Here is a 19681-nt window from a genome sequence, read left to right on the forward strand (position 1 = left end):
GCCTGCAGAGGGTGCACTTTCCTTAATTTAGATCTATCTAACCTCTGGTCCTAAAGGGGACAAGTTGTTTTATAAGATTGAAAACTTCTATCCAATGAAAAGAGGTATGGGGCGTATAACTTCTTTTTCCTTTTGTCTACCAAATGTTACAAAATGGAATATGTAAAAGATATAGGGGATGCGGTCACTTTTAGGTTTGTTGCTAATAGGAAAATCAACCTTGATGACTTCATTTCTTTAGGTGGAGCTAGGATCATCAAGCTTGAGTCCTCCCTCACGAACGGAGGTGTTTAATATTTGTTACATCATGGGGCTTCCTTTCTCCCGTCACTCGTGTACTCGTGTGTGTGTGTGTGTGTGTGTGTGTGTCTTGTCCTCTTTCTATATCAGCATTTTCTGATACAAATACAATGCAAATTGCATATGTAATTTCAATTTTTTTTTTAGTAGTCAACATTAAAAAAGTAAAAAGAAACAGATGAAATTAATTTTTAAATATATTTTATTTACTAGTAAAATATATTTAGTGAAATATATTTTATCTAATTTTTTATCATTTTAAGGTATCGCCAATATAAAAATATGAATGAAATATTTTACATTCCCTTTTTGGTACCGAGTCTTCAAAGTCCAATGTATATTTTACCCTTGCTGCACGTCTCAGCTTGGACTGCCCACATTTCAACCACTTAATAGTCCCATGTGACCAGTGGCTATAGTGTATTGGGCAGCACAGTTTTGTACGTGGCTTCTTTCATTCACTATTTCCCCATCTCCAACCAAACTAGCAGAAAAGAGTGCGTTACAAAATGGTGCTATGTGTTCAGGGATTCATTACGCCTAATGATCTATTAATTTGCATCTCATGCAGGAAACATGAGAAATGACCTGTGTTCCTTGGAGAGACTGTCATCTACCAGTTCTGAGACCTTTTTCATTGAATGTAAGTAATATTTCTCAGGCAGTCAATTCTTAAGTGGCTCTAATTGCCCCTATTTCCATATGAGGTATAGATTTTAATCAAAACCTTCAATTTTATTTTTCTGAGTGCCAAACACATGATAATAACGACCACCTACTGCATATTTCCTGCGTGCCAAGGATTGTGTGCTAATTGTTTATCCATGTGATTCCATTCAGTAGCCACAATAGCCCTTTGGGTTAGGTACTATTATTACCACCTCTATTTTAAAGATGAGAAAACTGAGGCTGAGAATGGCTGGGAAGTGGCGCATCATGACCCAGCCAGAACACAGCAGAGTAGGGATTTCATGCTGGGTCTGCAAGACTCCAAATTGTGGTTTCTTTAACTTTATGTGTGATGTTTCCCAAGTTGTGAGTGTATTAACGGCAAGTTTAGGACATTGGTAAAGACTAGAATTCTACTCATGGAAGAAATCCTAAAGAGGAGACAAGGGGTTTCAAGTTCTTCTCAGGGCAAAAAAGAACTGACATCAAAAGGTTTGTTTGGGGTCATTTGTCTCATGGCGACTTTGATTTGGCCTTGACCTATATTTAGCATTTCAGTTTTATGCTCTGCAGCAAGTTTGGCCGTGTCGAAGACCGTCCAAAGGTCAGTGAGTTGGCTGCCGGCGGTTGGTTGTGTGCTCACCCAGAAGCCAAAGTCGATTACTGTGTCTTGGAAATCCCCAGCTCCCCTCTGGAGGAGTATTGCATCCACTGTCTGGAAGACGTGGGCTTTGCAGGCTTTTTGTACGCTGCTGCAAAGGAGCCTAATACCGGTTGGGCCGTACTTCATTCATTCATACCTCATTGCTGTGTGGGCAGGGGAACACGATGGCTCTGTGGGGTGCTGGGCGTCCTCTTTCTCTCTCATTCAGTCAGTGATTCTGGTTCAGTTTCACTTTCTCATCAAGGGCTGAGGTTTCCAGGAGAAAGACTATTGGCTGAGATTTAGAGAGAAAGACTGTATTCCTGAATTTGTTTAACTGCTATTTTTACTTCTCTGATTTAAGTACAAATCTCCTGGACATCTTTGATGAAGGCTCACAATAACTATCATAAAGCTGTTGTTTCCATATAATAGCTCATGCCAACATCTGTGGGTAGGCTTACCCTAATCTTGGAGACACAACACATTTTTCATATTGAACACTCTGTTTAAGTATTCCTACAACTGTTACTGCTCAGCTAATACTGAGTTTGTTCCAAGAGCAATGATATTGTTTAAGATGAGAAATATCCCCTCCATAACCTGTTTAATAAGATAATTCTCTAGTTCATGTACATTGTCACGTATCTGTGAATACTTGAATGCAGTCGGACAACTGAGTTTGCAAACTCATCCTAGAATAAGTGCTACATACCTCATTGCTGAATATCACTACAGTCACCTTCGAAGTATTCCCCTTGGGTAGCTATGCACTGACGCCAGTGCCTAGTCCACCTTTCAAAGCAATTCTGGAACTCTTTTTCTGGAATGGTCATCAGAGCTGTCATCGTATTACACTTGATGTCCTAAATGCCATCAAAATGTCTTCCTTTCAATATTTCCTTTATCTTCGGGTAAAGAAAGAAGTCATTGGGGGCCAGATCAGGTGAGTAGAGAAGGTGTTCCAATACAGTTATTTGTTTACTGGCTAAAAACTCCTTCACAGACAGTGCCGTGTGAGCTGGTGCATTGTCGTGATGCAAGAGCCATGAATTGTTGGCAAAAAGTTCAGGTCATCTAACTTTTTCACGCAGCCTTTTCAGCACTTCCAAATAGTAAACTTGGTTAACTGTTTGTCCAGTTGGTACAAATTCATAATGAATAATCCTTCTGATATCAAAAAAGGTTAGCAACATCGTCGCAACAAGTTCGCGAACTTAATCATCAGACCTCGTGCATGTTATGGACATGATTGTTTGTATATCATTATGTAGGCTTGGGCCAGTCTAGGCCATAGTTATACTCTAGGTCGAGGGCAATGGTTCTCAACGGGGGGCAGTTTTGTCCCCCCAGGGGAAATTTCACAATGTCTGGAGATTTTTGGGGCATCACGTTAAGGGGATGCTTATGGATTGTAGTACCTAGAGGCCAGAGACTCATCTAAACATCCTACAGCGCACAGGTTAGCCCCAAACAACAAAGAATTGTCTGTCCTAAGATGTCAGTAGTGCTGACTTTGAGAAACCTTCCTCTCGAGCAGTGTTTCTCAAATGTTAGCATGCATCAGAATCACCAGGGGGCCTTATTAAAATGGATTGCTGGGCCCCATCTCCACATATTCTGATTCAGGGTCGGGTCCAAGAATTTGAGTTTCTAAGAAGCTCCCAGGAGATGCCCATGTGGCTGGCCCAGGGACCACACTTTGAGTACCATTGCTGGAGACAATTCCGTCAGTCAGCACTGGCTGATTTCATCAGTGGCTTTACTTAGGCAACCAAGAAAAGCACTGTCTTTACTAGGTAAATGGTGCAGACTTTGTACCTGTTAGTGGAGGAGTCTGGCTCCAGGCCCAAATCCTTTGAGCTATCTATGTGTGACTATAGGCAATGACAAGGCTTTGCCCAGCTGGCCGCATGGAGGGAAGCTGCCCTCCCCACTCCAGACTTGGTGCACAGCTAGTGCATTCGAATTTTCTGGAGGGAGTTGCCCTCAAGGACTCAGGTGGCCCCATCCGCCCATGCTCATATGCATAGCTGCCATTCTAGCCCAAGTGCCCCCGTTCTGAGGCCTCTTTATTGGGAGCTTTGGCTAAGACACTTCTCTTCACTTTGACTCACCGTTCTGTTCCTAGCCCTTCCCTCTTTCCCTCTCCCTAGGAAAAGCAGGTCCATAAAGAGGCAGGAGCCTTTTGTTTGGGGGACTCCTTTTGCTCATGAGCAGAATTACTCTGTTCTGCATGCCACCTGATCCTCTCCTGTGCTGTTCTGTGGGGGCAGAATGGAAGGAGGGCAGGGGGAGCTGGAGCCTTTGTCTTTTGTCTCTTGCTTGCACTGTTGTAGTAAGTGAGTAAAGGCTTGATTGTTACTCTCAGTTTGACTCATTGTCCTAATTTACCACCTTGAAACCTGATGGTTCAATAGCAGGTGTTAAGTATATTCCTTTGCCCACAGTCTCCCCTGAACCCATGTGCTATGAATACAAATGTTATGGTACAAAAATGTCTGGTGTGACTGCCTACTCCAGAGCAGTGGTCCTTGGCTGTCCATTGGCATGATCTGGGGAGCCTGTTAAAATGCAGTTTCGTAATTCAGTAGGTCTTGAGTGGGGCTTGAGATTCTGCATTTCTGAAAAGTTCCGAGGGGATGTCAGTTCTGCTGATCCTGGGACACACTTTGAGTAGCAAGACTAAAGTTTCAAGGAACTGGCAGTTTAAGTAAGGGAATTGAGTGAATACACACACACAAAACAATTAGAGTGATAGCACTTGCTGGAACCAGCTATTTCTAAGACTTTTTTTTTTTTTTTTTTAATGAGGTGATTTTACAACAGCGGTGTTCAACCCTGGCTCACCTGAGGAGTTTATTATTTTTGTATGGAAATGTATTTTTGGAATTAGATGTTTAGAGTGACAAGAGCACTGGATTTGGAGTGGAAATATCACAGTTCTAGCCTAGTAATTGGCATTCTGAGCTGCAGGATCTTAGAGTAATTAATGTCTACTAGTTTGATTCTCTCTGTTAAAAAGAGCGGATGAAAATATATGCTATGCTTTGGCAATATATTGACAATATTTATAGATTTGTTGTCAGCTTCAAATAAGAAAGTATATGAGAAGACACCATTTATTTACTTTTCATTCAAAATATTCACTAGGTGACTACTCTGGACCAAGCACTACTTCTAGGTTCTGGGGCAAACATCAGTGAAAAAGAGCTCTAGTCCCTGGTCTCATGGAGCTTGGAGTCTGGTGTTGAAGACAAGCATCAAAGAGGCAACAATAATAAAGTAGGGTGAGTGTGACGCTACGGGAAGCACATGGTGTCATGAGAGCTTATAGCAGGTGAATTACCTTCATCTAAAGTCAGGAAGGACCTTCTTAAGAAAGTGATATTTATGCTGAGATCTGAGGGCAATGGCTCCAGGTGGAGGAATGGTAGGTCCATAGGCCTGGCGCTGAAAGAGCACAGTGGCCAGAGAACGTAGTTAGGTATGGCTGGAGCAGGGACTGTGCAGGAGAGCACGGCTCCTTTGCAGTTTGGAGGTATATTCAGCAGGACACGTTTGGTTACAGGTGGCAGAAGCCCAGCTCATAGAGCTTAAGTGTAAGAGAAAGTGCTGGCTAATTGAAGTCCAAAAGTGGAGCTGGCCTCAGGGACTGAAATGAGATCATCACGTGGGCCGCTTTACTCTTATTTTCTACTTTCCTCTATGTGCTGGTCTTACTCTCTCTCATTTCAGATGTGCTTCCTCCGTATGTTGGGGAATGACAGGGCGTGATTAGAGGCAGCTCAAGGTTTGCAGCATCCCAGTGTAGCCACTACAAAGGAGGGTGAGGTCTTCTTTCTTCCAGGATGCATATGAAATCCCCGAGAAGAAATCTGATTGCATCATAGACCATTTGAGGCCAATGACTGTGGCTCGGGGATGGAAGGGTACTGTGCTTGGTTGTCCCACTAAAATCACAGATGAGGGGAAGGGTTATTACCTTAGAAAGAAAACAGTTGCCGTTGTTAAAAAAAGAAAAAAGGGGGGGGGGGGCGGGAGGGCAAATGGATGCTAGGCAGACAGAACCAAAAACTAATCACTGCAAGTATCCAGTAGGTAAATGTGGGGAGTATGCCTGCCACAGTAAGACTTTAGACCTTTTGCTAAAAGCAGCTTAGATGATACGTTTGGTTGTGAATGATAAGTTTGGTTTGTTGAAGTGTATATGGACTATATGGTAGCAGCAGATATTTGGGACTCACCCAAGGAAAATGAGAAAAGAACTGAAAGGGGGAAAAAAAAAGCTTTTATAAATTGAAAATATTACTATTGCACACAAAATATGATAGAATAAAATTAAAATTTATTTTCAATTTTAATATCATCACTGCAGTTCCCCTAAAGTCAACCTTGAGATGGCTGCTAAGTACCTGTGGTGTGATGACAACTTCAGTTCTTAGCCTAGAAGACAGATTTATTACTGGTACTTACTTCTGAGTCCTTTTGAAATTAATCAGTTCTATAGGCATTAAATTCAAGTAACATGATATATAGTTACCATAGAAATTGATCTCACATAAAGTAGGCAGAAGAGCAACATTCCAACTTAATTAAAACACAAGGATATAATTTATATAATGTTTACACTTAATCAAAATGGGTTAACCATTAGTGTTATACAGTTGGGATTAATAGAAGTAGGAGAGTCTTGATCATTTTTTCAGGTCTTAGCTCAATTAGCAGGAACTGGTGGAGTAGTTAAAATTGGACAAGATCATAAGAGTGTATGTGAAAGCAAATTGTAGGTTCTGTCAATTATTGTGTCTATATAATTTGAAGGGATTATGGGGGAAGATATCTAGGGGGTGCATTTCGTCGAATTGTGCTGTCCAATATGGCAGCGACGTACATTTCAATTTTTTTAAATTAAAATCTAAAAATCAGTTCCTTAGTCGCACTAGTCACACTTTAGGGGCTCCGTGGGTACACGTAGCGAGTGCCTGCCACATTGTACGGCACCTGTGCAGAATATTTCCATCACCACTGGACAGTGCTGATCTGGACAGAATCAATAAATGAGCCAAGTTCACTTTCTTTGGGATATAATTCACTAACTAAAAATTTTGACAGAGGGTTTTCTCTTTCCTCATGCCCACAGAAAGTCTTGCTAACTCTACTTTTAAAACACATTCCAAATCTACCCACTTCTCTCCTTTTCCACGGCTACCCTCTCAGTCATAGCCATTATTATCTCCCACCAGAATAACTGTAGTAACATCCTGACTCACTTCCTTGTTTCCGTTCTTTCTATTTATGTATGATCTCCATAGTAGCCAGGGTGATCTTTTAAAAACATAGATTAAATGTAAATTTCTTAAGAAAAAAAATGCAAAAGAAGGAAACTGAACATTTATTGAATTCTCACTATTTGCACTGCAGTGCTCTGTTCTTTCAAAGAAAGTACTATCTTCTTTAATCTTCACAATAATACACGAGGGAGGTTTTATAATTCTCTTCTTTTTGCAAAGATGGAGATTTAGGCTCAGAGAAGGAAAGTAACTTGTCTGTTTTCACCTAGCTGTAAGTGGCAGAGCTGTTGAGGAAATGAATGAATGAATGAATGAATGAATGAATGATTAGATTGCAAAGTCCATCAGCTTCCAACTAGAGTGCCTTGCCAAACATTATTAAACCTTAAAGGATTTGTTATTAGGCATCTTTCCTTTGAGAAAGAGAAGAACTCTTTGTATCTTTATCTACCTTATCTGTTTGTTTATTTGGAATTTGCATCCTCAGTTATGAGTATAACAGTCTCCTCATCAGATTAGAGTTGAAGGTCTCTATTCCTTTAACTCCCAAAGATGCAAAGTGTCAGGTAGAGTTCTGGCATGGCTTATGCTAAAAGGGTCCCCTCCCTGACTAAGTCAGGCCATTGTCCTAGGGTTTAGGGCAGTAGTTCCCCACTTTTTTGGATCTGAGGCATAGTTTAAAATGTTAAGCGTTTTTGAAGGCACACTTACAGGAGTTGGAAGCTTCAAAACAGCACACACTCAGAAAGCCGATCATATGATAGCAAAACATAACAGAGTGAAACAGCATCTCAATATATGTAAATATATCCACAAATATCACACTGTTGATCGTGGTACCCCTCTTTCTCTGCATTGTTCCACGTATTCCATTTATCATGTCACTGTATTAAGAGTATGCACACTGAGTTTATTGCTTTTATTACATTGTTGCAGTTGGGGGATCTCTGTGAAGAGACTATAGTACAGCAGTTGGTCAGAATGGAAGCCTCTTTGGTTACTCCAAGAAATAGACCTCATTCCCCTTATATCCTCTGAGTGGCAGCACTGGGACTATGGGAAGCTCTCAGCAGCAGCTACATAAACAATGGAGATTCCCAAGCACCAGTGGTTTTTTTACTTCAATGTCTGTATTTTTTCAGCTAACTCAAGGGATCTTTAAATCCTCAGCCCCTCAACATTCCTTAGTATGAAAAGCATTTAAATTTGCTTCTTGGGCTGTGGATAAAACAGAGGAGGGGTATGAAATTTTATAACATTAGAGATGGATAATTTGTTTCAATCCCTAATTTTACTGATGAAGACACCGAGTAGTGAGAGGTTGAAGTCACTATAGAGCTAGATAAGGGAATAACTTACTAGTGGAAAAGAGTGTAGACTTTGAAGACAAACTGGATGTAGAATTGTAATCCTGTCATTTACTTGCTATTTGAAACTTGGGAAAGCCATTTAAATACTCTAAGCTTCTGTTTCTTTATCTGTAAAATGAGGACGTCAATATTTAGGTGGCAGAATTGTTGGTTATTGCAGTTTAGAGATATCTATTACAAATCATTTAGAAGAGTATACTAGTGAACTATTGCTGCGTTACAAATAACCCCACAATTTAGCAGGTTAAAACAGCAACTGTTGTTTATCTCATAGTTTCTGTGCGTCAAGAATTGGGGTGCAGCTTAGCAGGATACCTCTGGCTTGGGATTTTTACAAATACATCATGCATAATGCATCATGCAAAATGACATTTATGTGGGTGTGAAAAGCAGGAGGCAGGATCACTGGGTACTTCTCAGCTTCCATAATTGTGTGAGACAATCTCTCATAATAAGTCCCTTTCTATCTATCTATCTATCTATCTATCTATCTATCTATCTATCTATCTATCTATCATCTATCTAGCTAATCTATTTATCTCTATATTTCTATGTCTCTCTATATCTATCTCTATAACTCTATATCTCTATATCTATCTATATCTTTCTATATCTATATCTATATCTATATCTATATATCATTGGTTCTGTTTCTGTGGAGAACTGTAACTAATACACTGGGTCTAGGATGAAGTCATTGCTCCTCTCCCAGCAAGAGCTATGATTTACATTTAAACTATTGCTGTCCCAGCGAGAAAACCCTTTTGCAAACCTTTGAATGCCTTCACTTTTCCCATCCCATCATACCCAGTCTACGCTGGGAGGCCCACAGTAGTCATTTCATTTCCGATTGTACAGCAGGTAAACAATAAGCAAGTCTTCCACGTGGAGGCGGGCTTTGCTGTTTCCGAGTCTGTGCAGAGCGGCCTTACCCACAGACCGTGAATTTGAGAACCTCCTTTGCTCAAAGGGAAAGCTTGTCTGGATTAGAAGAGTCCTGCGTAGAAACTTGACACTGTCCTGAGCCAGCAGTATTTGGAATCACACACAGGAAAGGGCTGCGTATTTGTGGACCTGCCTAAATGACAGAATGTGTGTGTGGCCGTCTCTAATTACAGCACTCCAGGAAGCATCACCCCGAAAGTACGCTGTGATGAACCACAGCATGTCCTCCAGCTAATCCTCATTAACCGAGGTGGGGATTCACTTTCTGTAGGGACTGTCGTCTCTGCCGTATCCTTCCTGCAGTCTTTTCGTGCCTTGGCGTCTCACTGGCCTAGCCTCTGGGACACTCAGGCCTAGCATTGCCCCTCACCAGATACATTGAACAGTTATTTAACAGTTGCTTGTGAATAACCAGCTCTCCTTAGTCAAACTCTGGGCCCGCTTGAAGTTATCATGCACAGGGGGCTGGAGAGCCACAGACAGGATTTCTCACCTTGAGGAGCACATGTTTCCTGAGAAGGGAAGAAGCTCTCATTAGCAGCTTCCTATTGCAGCAGGAGCCATTCAGTTCCCACTCAGATCATCTAACCCCAGCTTAGTGGTGGAACCCCGTTCCTGATTAGCTTCTGCACCAATCCTGATCTTTTGCTTTGTGACTCTCGAGGTTATCTTGGCAGATTTTATGCTTAAGGGAGGTCTTTCTCTCTGATGTTTCTCAATCCTCTTACAGGTGTTCTTTCCTTCTCTTCCACCCCTCCCCCAGGCCATGCTGATTATTAACCGTCCACAGGTCAGATGCTGCCCTTCATCCTCACCCTTGCTCATTCTGTTGAGCTCCTCTAGCACTGAGCTGAGGTCTTTGGCCCTGAGGAGGCATTTCCTGCTTAGCTATTGAGTCTATACCCAAAAACTAATAATCCCAGTGAACTGTGATTAGTGACCTAAAGGACATTTGAGTTCTGTGGGATCCCTGAGGAAGGAGACTGTGCTTGTTTACCTGGAGTAGGGAAGTGGGTTAGAGAAGGAGATTCCTGGCAGTGAGAATGAAGATCCCATATAGAGGTACAGGGAGTGAAAATACGGTATACTTCCCTATGAGAAGTCCACTTAGAGGGACATTCTTTTCATAGATCGTGGTCTGGAAGTTCAGCAAAGAAGCACCAGTGTGGGAGCAGAGGTGACATTCAGGAGTGCTTTAAATCAGGCAGCATAGGACTGAGGGTGAGTCCTGCGCAGTTACCTCTTGGCTGGAATGCATACGGCCCTGCACTCTAACCCTGTTGGAAGAGGACTACATGGAGGCAGACGCCTTTTAGGGCAGGACAGAAAGAAATTCCTCTCCTTAAAATATTGCTGAAGATAGCTCTGCAAAATAAGTCGTAGGCCATCTCCTTTTCTTCCCACACCTGGGATTCCTTGAACCTCGCTCTCTTCCCATCATCCCAGGCCCCAGTCTCTAGGTTCAAGGCAGCCAGGGCTACAGGTGACTCACCTGGAGTGCCCGCATGAATTAGGAAAAGGCCCCTTGGCATGCGGGGCCCAGGCCTTGGCAAGCCTACAGCGCCTTCGTGTGTCCCACAGGGCACTCAGTCTGAAGAAGGCGTGCACCCTTCTCCAGGCTCATGGAGCTCAGCCCTGGCTCGTGGCTTGGAGCGCAGCGCTGAGCAGTGTTGTGGCCCCCGCCCTGTCCTGAGGGTCTGAGGCCCTCGCACGATGGATCGATTGTGGTCTGCACAGCCACATGAGGAGCCCTGGAGCATGACCTCTGGCTGGAGAGTGCAGGACTGCAACTCTGGGAATTGAATCACCACTGCCTCTAGTTCTCCATCCCTCTTTCCTGATGACTCCGCTCTGAACAATAGGCATTGGCTCTGTGTCACAGACCAGTGCCTACCTTGTCTTGGTTCTCAGACCCTGAGCCTACCATGTGCCCAGTCTGTGGGAGCCATCCTCTGCCCTGCTTTCTGCCCCTGAGCCCCGCCATGAGAACCTGTGTACACTGCCAGTCATTTAAGTACAGGACCCTGCCTTGCTCTTTCCTATGGCTTTGACCGGTCTTACCCAAGCTGTGGCTTGTTGCCAAAGAAAGAAGTTAGGACTTTCAGGCTAACTGTGAAGAGGATGAAAGTGGCTGGCTCAAATTCTGGGGTGTATTAAATTCTCACTGTAAAAAAGTAGACCTGATCTGGAGGGTTAAATCTCAGGAATAAAAGGAAACAGTATAGAAACTGCTGGTAGCCTATGAAAAAGTAATTTCCCTCTGTGTCTCTATTTTATTCGGATAGAAAAGTGGTCCAAATGAATCATACACATCCTATTATTTCCTTTTCCAATGATTGAGAGTAGGCATGTGACCCAGTTCTGGGGAAGTCTGCTGAGGGCTTCTGGGAAAAAGTTTCCTCTCTTACCACCTCCACCTACGTTTGGAAGTTGTCATGTGGGGATGTGGTGTGGAGAGCTGCTGCAGCCACCTTGAGACCATGAGGAAATAAAGTTATGAAAACAACAGGAAAGCTAATAAAAAGCCCTGACTTTATTAAGCCGTTAAATGAACGAATCCTGCCTCTAGACTTCTTGTTATGTGAGAGGATAATTGTCCATTGGTTAAGCCATTTTTATTGAGGGTTTGTTAATAGCTGATGAAAAAAACTTAACTGACATGGAAACTTATTTGCCAGGCACTGCGCTAGAGCTTCATAAAATTCGTAACAACTCTATGCAGTCTGTATTGCTATCATCTCTCTTTCTGGATGTGAGTAAACTGAAGTTCAGAAATGTAAAGTGTTTTGTCCTACAATATTGCAAGCAACATCCTTGTATACATATTTTAGTCAGGGTGAAACACCCACAGTTACCTTAGATAGAAGATGGGGGTGGAAAAGGTTTGGGCAGGAAAATCAGAGAGCCTAACGAGGCCAGATGCTTCTCTCCACGGAGGGTTCGACCTTTGACTCATAGCCCTCTGGAAATCTTGAGTCTTTTCTTTAGTATTTGATCCTCAGCTGATGCAAGCCTTTTATTTACGTTTGCCCATTGGACCACAGGGCTGCTCGGCCGTTTTCACGGCTATAAAAGGCAGTGAGGAGAGTGCTTACTCTGATGCGTCCCGCCTCTTACTGTGGCGTTGCCATTCTCGGCTAACTTGGTGTTCCCCATGTAGGGCCTCTGGATCCCACTCCTAAAAGCTCTAATTTGGGGATCAGAGCTTGAAACAGCCCCACAGGGATCCTGTTTAGCTTGTCGTTTAAATAGCTAAGCCCTTGCCACGACCATTTAAAACCCTCTCACCTTTCATATAGCTAAGCAGTTCTTTTTTCAAATTTGGCTTGTTTGTGAATGCAAAATCTCTTTTTTCTTTATCCACTGCAATTCTGCATCTATAAAAAGCATTGATTGAAGGAGGAAAGAGTGAAATCAACATTCCTTTAATAAATGACCTTAGTTGGAATTGCAGAACTAGTTGAAAACTGAGCACCATGGCTTTTGATGTCTCCCTGCCCCCGTGAGTGTAAATCTTGGCTCCACTAATGACTTAGCTTTTTGACCTTGGTCAAGTTATGTAACCTCTCTTTGCCTCAGTTTGCACATCTGTAAAGTGGGGGTGACAGTAGTTCTAACCCCTTACACAGGACTAGTTACATAGTTGTCGGAGCCCCCTGTTTAAATTTCAATGAAATGAAAATGCTTGGTCTTTGTTCCATGTTCAATGCTGACAGCAGAGCCTTAAACCATGTATGGGGTCTTTCAGAGCCTGGGGCCCAGTGTCACCACCCTGATCATAGGCTTGTCAGGACTAAATGAATTATTGGAGTTAAAGCCCTTAAAGAAGTGCCAGGCACATATACAATCTCTGTAAGTGTTAGTTAAACCTGAAAAAATGACAGCTAGGTAATCTGGGAACCGAAAAGGTTGTCATTCACTCAGGGCAACGGAGGGAGTTGGTGGTAAAGCCAGGCTTAGGCTCTGTGTGTTCTATGGCTTCCGGTACATCATAGGGTTGTCTATGTATCCTCTATGTTTGTATAGTGAAGGGAAGGCCTGTGCAAGCGAAGGCCTTTCATCCAACCAGCGTTGCTGAATGTTTTTAATGTTCCATGCACAGCAGGAGACAGTGACGATATGCAGCTCATGAGTTTTGTGTTTTGTTGTTTGTTTTTTATTTACAGTGCTGTGGACTCTAGAATAGACCTCAGGATACACTAACTCTGCCAATCGTAGGCCATGTGGTTCTCACCTTATTAAGCCATATGAATTTAGATGAGTCAAGTGAATGACTTCGGGATCTTGTCATCAAAATTACAAGTGTACACTATTTTAAAAAGACAAATGTAAATTTAAATGATGGATGAGTTTCCTCCTGGGGTAAACCAAGGGACATGTAGGTGACCTAAAAGAAATCTTCTAGGTCTAACATGGGTAATATAATCACATTCTTTGTTACTGCTGATGGAGACACAACTGGAAAGACCTAGTTAAAATTACCGTTGTTTTTTGTTCTTAATGTGTCCTTAAAGAAAATTACTAAAAACATCTCAGATCAATGGCAGATAAAATTTTCTTGAAATCTTTGTTTAAAAAAATATAAATGGAGTACAAAATACTATTCTGTCTATATTCTGATGAATCTTCAGTTATATTTTTTTTCTGGATGGAAAGAGAATGTCATTCTTATTCATTGTGAATTTCAGAATCTAAATTTGGAAAGATAATTCTAAAAGCATGCTAATAGACTCTGCAGAGAGTTCTTTAAAAATCTGAATATATAAATAATTTTGCCATTCAAAGTATGAATTAGCTATTGTTAGTCCAGAGGGCTTTTCAAAGGAATAAACTTTTTCATGTTCAGGAATGTTTTCCTGATGGACAAATAACTTCCATTTTCATGGAACTCAGGCCATAAAGGGCCCTGCAGTACCCACTTGTCTAATTTGAATGATCTGGATTAATTGGGCAACTTGTGAAATTTCACTTTGCCTCTTATCTTGGTCATGTTCACCTTGAGTACAGTTTTCAGTTGGTTAATAATACATGCTCTCATCTCACACACAAAAGCGTTTGTGAACTCTGTCCTAACTATTGATAGATTTCTTATATTTAATATATTCTCAGATCTCAAGAGGAGATCATCTCCTGTCCTCCACTGGGTTTTTCTGTTCCAGGAAAATGTCAGTTTCTATTTGTAGACTGTTCTAGGAAATCTTCATTCTCATTTAGCTGGAGTAATGATGGGAAGCTGCCCCTTCTCCGATGGAATTAACAATGCTATTTCTGTATCCCATTTGAGAGGCTGGGCAGCCATTCATTTATGGTTAATACTGTAATTTTTAAAATGTATTTTTAGGAAATGGATGGACATATCTGAAACTCCATTTTAGTTTGAGTGCTATCACTGCTTAAGCACACACAGAACTGTCAGCAAAATACTGCTTGTGTTGGGCAACGCCTATGAATTGAAAGTACCTGAGCTAAAAACAGGGAAATTGGCAGGTGTCTTATTAGACCTTAGCTATCAGTCATTTTTGTATCTGCACAAGTAATTGACACTCTACTTCTAAACAAGGACTGTGCACTTGCATGCTTTCAGGAAGAAGTTCTGCCTGGTGATTCTAATCCACTATTTTCGGATGTGATGGCTTAATTTGAAAAATGTTTCGATGGACAAAACATGATCTCTTCCTTGTCACTTTTCTGGATGTCCTCGGGTTGCACAGTGTAATCAGGGACTGAATGAATTTTGCTTGGTACAAAATATCTGAGGACTAAATGGGTTTGACGGTAAAATTGGGGATGGTATTGGTAACTGGCTTCAACAGGAATAAAAGAACAGGGATTATCTTCATTCTGTTCTTTTCTTAAGGATTGCTGTGAAATGTATTTTTGGTTAATTACAAACCAGTTGATTCCGTACTGAATCAAAACTAGGGAAGGAATTCTGAGGATAATTATTTTTTCATTTTGGAGCTGCTCTACCTCCTAAAATGAAAGAATTTAAAATCCTAAAGAACTTTAGAGAAAGTCAATTTTAAATCTCTACCTTCCAGATGAGAAACTGTGGCCCAGAGATGTGCAATGACTGTCTCAATGTGGCTAACTGCGTTAGAGACAGAACCAAGACAAAAAGGTTTCTAAGACAGTTTGATGCCATTTGTGGAACTAGAGTTCTTTTTCTTGTGTTTTTGTGTTAGTGACTTTTTCCACAAAGGTGAATTGCTAAGCTATGTTCCACCCCCCACTGCAGTTCTGTGTCATTGTACTTTTGACAAACCTCTGAAAACATTGAATATATGTAAACTGATAACCACGCGGAAGTTTGAGTTGGTAACTTGATTAAATACCACCACCATCAAACACAAAATGTTTCCATACCTGGGTCAACGAAAGACATTCCAAACCTTGCCTTGATTTGAGGCAAGGTTTAGGGAACAGTCCTGGAAGCAGAATCTCAAAGGATTGAGACAATGCTCCAAGGATTAGCAATTTTGCAGTTTATTTTATACATTAGAGTTAAAGGAGAAGAGTAATGAAGTTCACATGAAATCCATTGGTGGTAGATTATGGGAGAGGGGGAAACTAGAGCAGGGAAATCTCTAGGATTGGGTGAAAAGCAAAACGGAGAGACACTTCTGTTACATCGATAGGTACAGGATATTTAACATATGTAGTTTACAGAGATATGTGGGTAAAATATAACAAGGAGGAATGCTGGGGTTGTCTTGCCCTGCTACCAGGGTTGTATAACTTTGGAGGTTTGGGGAAGAGATAATTTTGACAGTTTAAGTATCTAGATGCATAAAAACAATGGCCAGGGCTTGCTCAAGATAAAGAGTAATCTGTCTTGTAGGTCTTAGGCTGTGGCTTCCCATTATAACCTGCTCAGTTTGGAATTTTTTTATGATTAAAACATCCCAGGTGGTTACTGTCAGTTATTGAACTTGTCAGGCTTGCCAAGGTAGCCCCTTTTTTCTTCACCAGCAACTTCTCATTTAGATGAATGCTGCGACTCTCTGTGCCATTGGTCTTTGTGACACTACCGTCACACCCAAAGGTGACTTTGCCCATTGTAACCTCTGTTGTCTCCCGCAACCGACTCTGAGTTCAGACTCATTATTTCTCTACATCCCCCAAATCCACAACTCCTAAAGTGTTGGTGAAGGATATGGATTTTACTGAGTGTTTCCTAGGGAGCTAGAGAGGACGGTTTCATCACAGGCCACACAGAAAAACTTCAGGCTCTCCCTTTGGGCATCCCCTCTGGAATTTCATGTTTCTTTTCTTCACATCCCATTCTTGGTCCCCTCTCCTCACACCCTTACACAGCTTTATAAATCCCCTTTACTTTCTGGAGCCACTCAGCTCTGGCCCGAAGACTCTATGCCCCTAGGAGCACAAAAGCCCATGGCAAACAATGTCTTTTAGGGTGGGTTGGGGGCAGTGCCTAGATTCATTGGGTCACACCAACGGCTTTTTAGCTACTGATTCTTCACAAAAAACCAGGTCTAAAGTTAAAGGGTCAACTTGGATCCAAGTCTAACAGAAGATAAAATTAGAGAAATGGGTGAAGTAAACCAATATCTCTTAACTGTTTTCCTTGCGTCCCTGGCTTCAGTGGGTCCTTCCCTACTAGATGCTTTTATTCCAGCTTCACTCTAGTTCCTGAAATATTTACTGAGCTCCTGCTATAGACCAGGTACTGCCCATGTGTCATTGCTCTAATAATTTAATCGGTGCAGGGGCAACTTGTAAAGAGATGGAAGCAACTCTACATGCTGCTAAGTGCTTTAGCATGAAAATAAACAACAGGCTTTGGGAGCACCAAGGTCGGAATAGCTACACAGAGGAGTTTACAGCAGAGAGGACCTTAATCTGCAAAGGCACAAATGTGACACTGAGGCTATAGTGTCTGACGGCCCTGAGACAAAGAAGTTCAGGGTGGTGCCATTGAAAGGAGGATGGAACATGTGATGAGCAGAGGAGAGGACAAATTGTGCTGGGCTTTGAATGCTGAATGTCATCCTCTAGGTAAGAGTGAGTCAACAAATGGATCTGTAAACATTTTAATGTTTATCAGTGTTTTACATGCTCACACATTAAAGGTTTGTTACTAAAAAACCCCAGCAGGGCTCAGCCCTCCTCCTTCTCATCTCCGTTCCAGAGGTAACCATTCTCTAGACAATTATGTTGGTCTTTACCTTCCGGATCTACAAGATGAGTTTGCATTAGCTATTGCAGCCATTATCTGTTGGCTTCCCACCATAGAGGAGGAGAATTTGGATCTTTTCTCCTGGCACCCCTATTCCGTCACACACACAAGCATCATTCCCATGCCGTCTTCTTCCAAAAGTACAATTTTAGTGAGATCAATGTTCAGTATTTACATTATTAAGGTCACTTAAATGCTTTCCACAGCTAAGGCAAATAGTCAACTACAGTTACTTTTACTTTGCTCCAGACTGACCCTGGAGTTCATTTTTTGTTTGTTTGCTTTTTTGTTTCATGTTTGTATCACTAATTTAACCCTGAAAGTCTTTGCTCTTCTGCCAACTGTCTAAATCTCTTCTCATACAGTACCAATAAAGTCTGACCATTTCCTGTTCCTATGGAGCCATGCCTGTGGCCATTGGACCTGCTTCTGTGGGAACAGCAGATGCGTTGCCCTCTGTTCCTGGCACACAGGTCACACTGTAATCTCCTTTACTGTCATCCAATGGTTATTTTACTCTCTTTTATTGAATTGTTCTCCTTCCTGTACCCAAGGCTTCCTTTTTACTGGTTTATTCTGGTAGCTTTCTGAGAAAAGTGCACAGGAGGTAAATTTTTTTAAAGACCTTGATCCTTAGACTTAATTGATAGTTTGTTCAGGTCTGGAATTCTAGGTTGAAATTAATTTTCCTTGACGATATTCAAGACTAGCTCCATTTCCTTGTGGATTCCAGTGTTGTTATTGAGAACTTCCAACACATTTTTGACTACTGATTTCTTTATTTTTTCTCAGGAGTGTGATCTGTTTTGATTCTCAGCTTTCCTGCTTTAAGTTTGATTCAACTCTCTCCGGTCTACGAATTATTTCTTACCACTCTTTCACCTGCTTCCCAGCACAATAGAATTTTGTTCCCATTGTATCCTTACCTCCCTCATTTTCCTGGTCTTTGTGGATTTATGCCTACAAGCAAAACAAAACCAATAAAAGTAAAAAACAATTACAACAGTAAAACTTTACTGTCATTTTAGAAATAGGAAACGTTGAATCTGCCTTCTTTACCTGGAAGTTCTTTAAAAATAGGGGTGTGGATCTCGGTTAGTAGTGCTTGAAGCTCATAAAGTATTATTGGGGACAGAGGGTACAAAATCATACATGCCCTCTAGGACACATCAATATGAGATGACTGATGGCCCTGCACCTCCGTGCTGTCATGCTGTGTGAGTTGACACAGTGGGTGGTGGGATAATCTTGAAAGTGTTTTCTAAACTGGCTTAGCCAGCAACATACCTAGACTCCATACTGAGACAGAGACCCACATCCTTATATTGCTAGTGAATGTATCCCCAATTCAACTTCCATTTAGACAAATTTCCACAGTTACTCCATTTCTACTTAACACAGGGGAAATGTGACAGAGGGGAAATTGGAGTTGTAAAAGACAGAAGTCTTAACTGATGCAGTTAAAAATATTAATATCTCTCGTGTGCAAATTTTACAAAGCCATTTGACCATGTGAACCCATTGCAAGGACCTTGGAAGGGGTCTGTGTGATTGAGGGTCCCTGAAAGCTCCCTCTGCTCAACAGATGCTTTCATCAGGTTATGTAGTGATTCATTCCTTTCTTTTTCAAGGCAGGTAAACAATGGTCCCTGTGTGAAGAATGACCTAGAAGAGAGTCAAAGTAGGCGCTTAGATGATGAAGTCACCACGTGGATGTCGTGAAGCATTTCTGAGGAAGAATTCCCTCAATTCATCTGCCAGTTCTGCATGGAGAGATGACAGAGAGGAGGTGCTGTGTGAGAAGGATCAGTGAGGTTAGGAATTTTTCCTACCTCACTTCTACCTTTTCTTCAAAATTTAAATGTTTGAATCCCTACCTTCTCACAGTCTTATTCTGCTTTCAAAGGTAATATTTGGTTGGTATATCTGTACTCTTGCATAAATTGGAGTTAATAAAGAGAACGATGCTGCCGGAACAGGTGTGAACTTTTAACAGTCATCTTTTTGTTCTTCGGTCTAAAGGCATAACTCTTTTCCTTTAAAAAGGAATTGGATTAAAATCTTATTCCACTCTAATATTACATGTTTCTCTGATTGCTAATTATAGAGGATTCATATTGATTTCTTGTACAGGGAATAACTCATGGTTTTTATCCACTGAAAGAGGAGATCAGATTTGTATCTACTGGTATTAGCTGAAATAAGCAAACCTCTTTGTACTTCCTGAGACTTTGCATTTCTCCTTCATATAGAAATGGCT

At 41.5% G+C, this 19681-nt stretch overlaps 1 long non-coding RNA gene across 3 annotated transcripts in view; it reads left to right on the plus strand.

Moving 5' to 3' along the window:
• The window catches only part of LOC117037197 (uncharacterized), a 35714-nt gene that overhangs the window by 11430 nt on the left and 4603 nt on the right, over window positions 1-19681 (plus strand). For 2 of the 3 annotated variants that reach the window (XR_004425475.1, XR_004425474.1), the window contains 2 exons: window positions 872-943; window positions 19053-19235. This is a non-coding gene — a long non-coding RNA (uncharacterized LOC117037197). The remainder of the gene's footprint in view (window positions 1-871; window positions 944-19052; window positions 19236-19681) is intronic. The other variant, XR_004425476.1, reaches the window with a different exon arrangement.

This window comes from Rhinolophus ferrumequinum, chromosome 2, assembly GCF_004115265.2.
Source record: "Rhinolophus ferrumequinum isolate MPI-CBG mRhiFer1 chromosome 2, mRhiFer1_v1.p, whole genome shotgun sequence".
NCBI lineage: Eukaryota > Metazoa > Chordata > Mammalia > Chiroptera > Rhinolophidae > Rhinolophus > Rhinolophus ferrumequinum.